General features: G+C 39.4%; 1 pseudogene; it reads right to left on the bottom strand.

Annotated features, from left to right (window-relative positions):
• Positions 1-9165: 9165 nt before the first annotated feature.
• Positions 9166-9273, bottom strand: LOC118546319 (U2 spliceosomal RNA; annotated as a pseudogene).
• Between the last annotated feature and the right edge of the window lie 206 nt (positions 9274-9479).

Raw genomic sequence — 9479 nt, 5'->3', positions numbered from 1 at the left:
TTGCTTAATGAAAGGTGCTTTCAGTGATTAACAGACTGAAATACCACATTTGACAGAAAAGGTTGAGATATTTGCATAGCACCTCTGTGGTGTTTCCAGATAAATGTGCACTGCTTTATCTGGTTTCCAATAAATAATTTGCCTATATTGTAATGAAAATGATAATGGAGTATCCTGAATGCTATGCAAATGTCCTGCTTATTTTGAATTACCCAGGTAATTGTTCACAGTTTTCTGCACTGTGTGAACGTCAGTAACCAGGCCAAAAGGTGTGGAAACCTGCTAACAGAATTGGACCGGGAAGTAAGAAAGCTGACGACAAATAGTGAAGCGATCTCTCTCCCTTAAATACCCCGTAAATCATGGCACATTATGGTCTGGGAATTAATTTGAACTTAGTTGTGAAGTGAGCCAGAAATAAAATGTCATAGATTTTACATTATTTTGTTAACGCCATCTAATTGCAAGCTGATGTTATATATGCCCGCATTGTCCTGCATATGTGCTGTGCAGCTTTCATATGGTCCCACAAAGTTGCCATTTATCATCTCTTGCTTCTCTCAAAGCAGAATTAAAAAGGAAACACAATTATAGCTTGTAAATATTTTTCCATCAAAAGTGGAAAAGCAACATCCAGACCTAGAAGGTCACAGCTTTTCTAGGGAAATCAAATAACATCATGGTGTGTGTGTGCGTGTGCGTGGGTGAGAAACTGAAGAGTAGTTCATATGTAAAGTAGATCTTTGTCAAAAGAATAAATTATAACACCATGTGTAAAAACCTTGTCTGTTTCTTTTCCTGACATTTTGTACCTATGCCCTATGGTTTGGGAACATGATTTCAAACAGGAATGGGTTTTCTCCTTGATGTTTTGTGTTTTATCCCCCTTCCTGCATTCTTCTACTTGTTTGTCTCTTCAGCAAAAAGCAATCACTCAAAAGCAGTGTCTTAATTTATTGTCATTTTTTCTTCTTACTGCCTAGGCCGTATGTAGTCGTCCAGAAACACTGCTGAGAGCGTCGGTTCCCAATCTTGGCTGAGTATCAGACTCCTCTGGGGAACTCAAAGAGAAAACAAAACAAAACACATGCCTGGGTATCATCTCTACAGATTCTGGTTCAATTACTCTGTAAAAAGTTCACCAGGAGATTGTAAGGTATGGACTAAGTTTAGAACCAGTCTATGGCTACAGTTGTTTTATTATGATATTGCTGTTTAATATCACCCTCTGTGCATAATTTATGACTGTAATTTAAGAATTTTCTTCCTTGGGGAACATAATGTGTGATTTTTTCATAGTTATAGGACAAACAGAACCATTATTTTTGTTTTAGGATGTACATAGATAGAAGTTTTGGCTGACCTATTATGTTTCTGTCAGATACAAACATTTCTTCCTCCTGGAAGTGCTTTTATGACACATTTTTGGTATTTCATGGAATCATATCATAATTAGAACTCAGTTTTCAGTTCAATGTTGAAGACTTGATGGACACAGGAAGGGGAGAACACTATTGTAATTAGTGAGAAATGTGGGGTAAGAGGGTGAGACTTGATGGGACCCCAAACCTTGGAATAATATTCCAGTTTAATCATTCAAAGTCCCCAAAGGGAAACATTAACAGAATAATATGGTAGAAACAAGGAGCATTCTTTATTATGCACTGAACCCAAAACCTATTGTAGAACTCTTATGGTCTATATTTAGCCATATAGACAACTTATTTTTTTCCATCCTAAGGCATTTCTGGGGTCTAGAACCAAAATAGGGTATGTGGTTTATTTCACTAGCGGTCCATTGGATTGATCTGAGATTTAAAAAAAAAAAAAGTGCTATTGCTTCAGATCTCCCTCCCGTGCCACCAGAGATACTGGCTAGATCTGTATAATATGTGATTGGCCAACAGAATTTTAAAAACTTAACAAGGTGGATTCTAACCTGTAGTCAAGGATAATAATCACTAGTCTATTCTGTTTCTTTTCCATCAGTGCACTACTCAGCCTCAGATCTTTCTGCTTCAATGGGAAGGTCAGAGCACCCAGCAGTGAATAAGAGGACACCCTCAGGAAGGGGTCATCTCCATGCTCAACCTTCCTCTACCAGTTGGGAGGAGATAGACCTGTCAAAGGAGAAGGGGGCCAAGATGAAACAGAGATGGGCAGTTGGGTTTTTTTTCCCCAGGAAAGAGTAGGTCCTGTTCCTGTCTCCCTTTCTCCAGCTGCAAGAAATCAAGGGAATACACATGATCTTCACTCCCTTGAAAATGGACATTCGAGGACAGAGGTCAACTCAGAGACAGACTTTTTGTCCTTAAAAGTAAAATGAGATGTGAAGGTCAGGAGAGCATCACAGTCCTGAACCCTCTTTCATGAGACTACTTGCTCAGTCCCTGCCTCTACACTCATGACCATGAAATGTGCATTGTGATCTCTCATGGCTATATGAATGCCTCTGATGTGGCCCTCCGAAGCCTTTTTGAGGTTAGCCCCTGTACCGCTCTGTACATTACCTGAGAATAATCCTCTTTTTCTGACTTGAATTTTTTTATTTAAATTCAATTAGCCAACATATAGTACATCATTAGTTTCAGAGGTAGAGGTCAGTGATCCATCAGTCTTACATAATACCCAGTGCTCATTCCATCACATGCCCTCCTTAATGCCCATCACCCAGTTACCCCATCCCCCCACCCACCTCCTCTCCAGCAACCCTTAGTTTGTTTCCTATAGTCAAGAGTCTCAGATGGTTTATCTCCCTCTCTGACTTCTTCCCATTCAGTTTTCCCCTCCCTTCTCCAGTGATCCTCTGTGCTGTTTCTTATGTGCCACATATGAGTGAAACCATATAATTGTCTTTCTCTGCTTGACTTATTTCACTTAAGTAATCCCCTCCAGTTCCATCCACGCCGATGTAAATGGTAAGTATTCATCCTTTCTGATGGCTGAGTAATATTCCATTGTATATATGTATACAACGGCTAATCCTACATAACACTGTGACTTTATGCAGAAATGGAGTGCCACGGAGGCCAAATGGCTCACCCAGGGTGACACTGAGGGTTGACTGTGCTCCTCATCACACCTGACCCACTGCATTCTAGCCGAGTTCCTTCAGCACAGATAGAAAAAGACAACCCCAGGAAGGTGGAGGACACCACATCATTACTTATATCAGTCCCCAAATATCACCCTCTTGGGGTACCTGGGCGGCTCAGTCTTTAAGTGTCTGCCTTCGGTTCAGGTCATGGTCCCAGGGTCCTGGGATTGAGCCCCGCATTGGGCTCCCTGCTCGGCAGGAAGCCTGCTTCTCCCTCTCCCACTCCCCCTGCTTGTGTTCCCTCTTTCACTGTCTCTCTCTCTATCAAATAAATAAATAAAATCTTAAAAAAAAAAAAACCCAAAAAACAAATATCACCCTCTGGCTCCAGTTTAAATCATTTTGTGCAGGATGGGGGAATGCTAAAATTTCCATAAGCAATTCTGCTCGTAACTCTGACTTTGAGCTGATAAAGCGATTCATTCAGGCTGCTGTACTCAGTGCGTCATGGTCAGGACGTCACCCAATATCCTGGGTCGGGCACGGATCTTGGGCGGGATAGAAAGAGCATCAGCGCTGTGATGTTGCCGTTAAGAGACTCAAGATTTATTTTCAAACCCTCCTTGGATGGAAAGACCAATGGTGGATTTGTCAGGAAGCGGGCAGTATAATTTTGAAGTGAGTGATTTCTGTGCGCCTCAAATAAGAATCTAATACAGGCCTCAAAGGGAGCCAAGATAAAATGTCAAAAATTGGAACACAAGGAATTTATAAGTGCGATTAACTAATATCTTTAGCTTGAAAAGATGTCCTCCCTGTTCGGATGCCCTTCAAACAAGATGACTTTGCTGACCTAGATTTCTCACTGTAATAGTTCTATTTGCTGCCTGCCTATCTATGTGCTAATTTAGTTTTCATTCATGTTTCAGAAAATAATATATCTACTTTTGAAACATGACCAATGAAATTATAAGAAACTACCTATTGTGCCAGTAGAAAGTTCCCCTCCACTCTCTTTAGAAGTAAGTCGAAGAATCACATAAGTAAACTAAACATTAAATAGCACCTCAAAGGAGGTCCAGATACTCACCAAATAATCTAGTCCTGGAGTTTGAGTCTAAACCCCTGAATTAAAGTGGAATAATGTTCCTGAGGCACTGGACGAGGAAAGAGTCAGGGGGCAGGGCTGAGCGATGTCACGGGTCCAGCACGGCCGACAGATGTGTCTTCTATCCAGAGGAGCTACAGGGCTTATAGGAGAGATCAAGTGAGGGCCAGGAACCAGGCAGAAAGAAAGCCAATGATAAAACTGGGAGAAAATAAAGAGGTCCTGGACAATTTAATAAAACTGAAAGGTCCTAAAATGTCAGTCAAAGTGGATTAAAGATAGGATGAGGCATTTTTCTAACCAAGAAGGGTGACTTGGTTTGTCAAAAAGTTGGTCTTCTCAAAACCACTTACATCTTTAGCCAGTCACAACCCTGTGACTTCTAGTCCCTAAATATGCCTGCCCTATTCTCAACCCCAAACAGTCTAAAGTACACTTGTTATCCATTGTGGGATTGCTGCAGTTGACTGGATCAAATAGGAGACACTAGATCCAATCCACTGTCAAGCCAACACACCATCAAAATACTTCCTCACTAATTTAAATTAAGAGATATCCCACTCTAGGCAGCGGGTGGAACATAATTGAACTGAAGAGTCATGTGACTCTGAGCTCATTGTTTCTGTGCAGACAGAGGTGTAAACAGAGGACGCCAACCTACAGGAGAAGAGAATGCACCAACATAAAGAAAGAGGCAGACATTTGGGAGCCTCTGATCCAAGAAATAGTGAAAGGGGGAGATGGGGAGAGTAGCTGTCTTGGTAATAGATGGCGGAGCCCTCTTCAGTCACAATTTGTATGAAATATCTATGTGTCCTTTGTTTCAATGAGGTTTTTGTATCCTTTCATCAAATATCTCTTGTACCCAAAGACTTTGGCTAGAACAGCACAATTAGTTATTCCCCAAATATATTCCTCCTGTTGTCAGCTCGCCCCTGTGTGGGCAGAACTCTCTTCTAGAGAGAAAGAAAACCTTGGGGATCAAACCTATACTCTCAAAATGCATGTGCAGGGCGCTTGGGTGGCTCAGTTGGTTAAGCGACTGCTTTCAGCTCAGGTCATGATCCTGGAGTCCCAGGATCAAGTCCCACACTGGGATCCCCGCTCAGTGGGGAGTCTGCTTCTCCCTCTGACCCTCTCCCCTCTCATGCTCTCTCTCACTCTCTCTCTCTCTCTCAAATAAAGAAATAAAATCTTTTAAAAAAATGCATGTCCATACACACATCTACATGTAAAACAATATAAAATTTGATAGATTCATTGGTGTTAAATGTGACAGACTTAACTGCCACCTTTGGGAGGGCTACTATGAGCTGCACCCACAGATAGCAATTGCCCACCATGACCTCAAATTCCACTGACATACATATGTCCCTTTCTATTTCTCGTCCTTAACCCTCAACCTAAGGAAGAATATTCTATTACCTATGGGAAAAGCAATGATATTTGTTTCTACAAGATGAATTCTAGATGAGAAGAATTGAACAGGCAAAGTAAAAAAAAAAGTCAATTTCATCATTTTTATAACATACAAAGAGAGGAAAGTGGATCTTTTATACCTGAAACTTCAGTGGAAGGCAAAATTCAAAAGGGAAAATATGCTATGAAAGAATATTTTTTGAAGCTTTTTGGCTGGAACATGTAGGATTATCAAAAAAGTTTTGGGGGGGTGAAGAATAACTGGAAGACATAAATTATCAGACAGGCATCATGAGTTTTCAACATGAAGTCCCAAAGACAATCACTCTAATAAAAATCATACTTAAATAACATATTCAAAACCATTCTCAAAATTATAATCATACCAACAAAACAAACAAATGATTCACTTTTTTTCATTCAGAGGAGGAAAACTCTCTAGGAGACAATGATGATAAGTGGAACGCTAGCAAGAGCATTCTACACTGAGCAGTCTGGCAGGCTCAATTCTGATACAGCCAGAACTGTGCTATGGACATAGTTTGATACAAGGTAGTTCTTTCCAGAGAACCCTGGGCACTGTCGTGATGATCCAAACCAGCTAAAAAAAGAAACAGTGAAGAGGAAGTACTGAAGATTTTAAATGTATTCTCACCTTAAAGGACATTTCTATTGCTTCAGAAGAGATGCCTTTGTGGTTGATTTTACATGCTGGCCTTAGTAGTTACTTCTGTGGGTAGAACAGGACTTCAAATTATTCTCGTGAAGACTCTAACAGCAGCATGTTCCTGAAGAAGTAGGTCATGTAGACAGATCATTCTTCAAAAGAGACTCTTTGTATCAACTCTGGTTACCAGAATTTTGAGTGCAATGTGTAGAAATTATTCATTCATTATGAGTATCTACACATAAGCATATCTGGAAGGAAAATTTAACTCTGAAAGAGGAGATAACAAACAGATTTGTTGGGAAGGGTGAATCCAAATGGTGAAATAGAAACTGTGCATGCACATGCACACACACACACACACACACACACACACACACACACGGCATTTAATGGATAAGGCCATGTAGTGTGATGACTAAGAGTTGAAGGCAGAACAGTGTGGTTGAGTAATGGCTGTGTTATCTTGCACAAACTAATCAGCCTCTCCAGTTTCCTCATCTATAAAATCATCATAAGAGGACCTGTCTCCTAGAGTTCTTTGGAAAATTAGGTGAACTAAAACCCATAAATCCCTTAGACAGAACCTGAGTCACAGTAAGAACTGAATAGATCAATGTGGTGATGATGATGATGATTGATGATGATGATGTCAGTTTCAGGTGTCTCCTTATTATGGATCCAATAACAATCTATGTGACTCATGTTTCTGCTTACATCCAGTCTGAGCATTGGTTTTCCCCATGTTCTCCTTATTCTACTCATCGCCATCTGTGTCCCCCACATCTTTTCCAGTGATGTTAGATACAGGTAGGCCATTTCCCTCTTTCAGATTCCCTATGATTCTTGGCATAGAATTCTTAGTCTTTGAAATCACAAATACATCAAGTTTTCTTTAGAGCCCTATAAATCAGTTTTCTTCCCAAATTTGTCCCTGTAGATGTGACCGCTTATTTCACTTGCTGCTATAGGAGTATCTCAAGCTGCAGTTCCTTAAAGTCAACACCACCCTCTCTCTGCTCTTTGGGATGTCAGCACTTCAGTGAGCAGTCACATCCCAAATGGGGTCCAACTAAAAACAATTTTCCTAATTGTACAAAAAAACCCCATGATAATACCTATGTGACACCATTAAATAGCACTCCTGACTATTAAATTATGTCCTGACTGCTATTGTTCATCTTACACTAGCCAAGAATTAAACTCAGTGGATAAAAATACTTGTTAAATGAAATTAAATTAGATCATAAAGAGAGCATGGAACAATGATGTTTCAGGGAGCCTTTGGATAATCTGTTTTTGATGGCTGAAAAACCTGTGTAGGTAAGATTCAATTATTCCTTAATATTATTCTAGGCAGAAAATAAAATAGAGTATTTTGGGGGAAGAAACAGAATCTATTTTGTCAATATTTGTGATTTGTCATCTCGTCCCAGGACCCACAACATTAGATTCAAATCCCATATGATTCAAATTGCAAAGTGGCCTATTTTTTTGAGTTTGTCCTTTCTTGTACTATCTTAAATGTCACTAAATAGAAGCAGCTGATATTTTAAAAATTTCACTGGGAGATCTTCTTGCCCAAATCCAAAATTTGTTTAAGTGCATTGTCCATCTTCCTAGATACAAGTGACCATTTCACCAAATGGATCACCATTTATTCAGTCTTCTATAATAGTTTCCTCATCATTTTTCCAACCTCCCACCACCACCCAGCCTTAAAAATATTACTACATATTTTGGGTGTTTATTGAAACAACATCCAATTTCTGGGTACCAATTTCTGTTTCAATTCCTTTTGGTTGTATAACAAACCACCTAAATACTTAGTGGCTTAATATATATGATAGAACTACCCGAAGACATAATTGAAAAGATTATAGTTTAAAACTTTCCAAAATTGATGAGAGGTATAAATCTATAGATCTTTTAAGCTCCATGACCCACAAGCACGATAAACACAAACATCACATCTATTCAAACACAGTATGCAGACTGCTGAAAAAACAAAGATAAGTATTAAAATTTCAAAGTAGATTTTCTGCTTTTAAGAGAGTGAGGGGAAAAAGGGATACATTATATACAGCATAAATCTGTATAAATAGTAGCCAACATGTGACCTGAAACAATGAAGGTCATAGGACAACAGAACATCTTTAAAGTGATAAATGAAAACCAAAAATACTCAGCTTAAAATTCTCTATCAGAAGACAATATCCTTTAAAAATGAAAGTCAAATAAAGACATTTCCAGAGTGGCAACAGCAGAGAGAATCAGTCTTCAGCAGACCTACCCTATAAAGAAATGCTAAAAGTTCTTTTTTTTTTTTTTTTTTTGCTAAAAGTTCTTCAAGCTGAAGAGAAATGATACCAGATGCAACACTCAATCTTCAGAAAAGTATGAGGACCACAGCGAAGTGTGTGTGTGCCTATTTTAATTTTCTAAGGACAAATTGCTTTTTAAAATATCAGCCAAGCATTATGGGAATCATCACATATCTAGAAGTAAAATATAAGACGATGAAAATAAAATAGGTGGGGGGGGGAAGACTGTTGTAAGGTTCTTATACTGCTCATGAGGTAGCAGGATATTACGTATAGATGGACTGCACTTAGATCACACTGCAATGTCTGGGACACAGCATCCCTTAAAGTATTCAAAAATAGGGGCACCTGGGTGGCTCAGTCGGTTAAGCATCTGACTCTTGATTTTGGCTTGGGGTCTTGGAATCAAGTCCCACATTGGGCTCCGTGACCAGCCCAGAGTCTGCTCATCCCTTTCCCTCTGCTCTTCCCCCACTCATGTGCGTGCACTCTCTCTCTCTCTCAAATAAATAAAATAGTTTTTAAATGTATTAAAAAATACATAGCTAGAAGGCCAACACATGAAATAAAATATAATAATAAAATGTGAACTTACCCAAGGAGAGCAGGAAAGGAGTCAAAGAACAATAAAGAGCTTTGTAGGTGAATTGAACCAAACATTTTAAACTGATAAGAACAGATACTACACTTGATCTTAGCCAAAAGGCCGAGAAGCGATGAACCAAACATTTTAAAAAGAAATAATACCAATATTACATAAACCCTTTCAGAAAACAGAGCAGGAAGGAATGCACCCCAACTTGATTACAAAAACTCGAAAGAACATGTATAACAAAGCTACAGACCAGTAATCATCATGAACATAGAAATCCTGAGCAAGGGGCACCTGGGTGGCTCAGTCGCTAAGTGTCTGCCTTCGGCTCA

The sequence above is a fragment of the Halichoerus grypus genome, chromosome 7, assembly GCF_964656455.1.
Source record: "Halichoerus grypus chromosome 7, mHalGry1.hap1.1, whole genome shotgun sequence".
Lineage (NCBI taxonomy): Eukaryota > Metazoa > Chordata > Mammalia > Carnivora > Phocidae > Halichoerus > Halichoerus grypus.
Note: the sequence above shows the minus strand (reverse complement) of the source record. Positions and strands in the feature narration are given on the sequence as shown.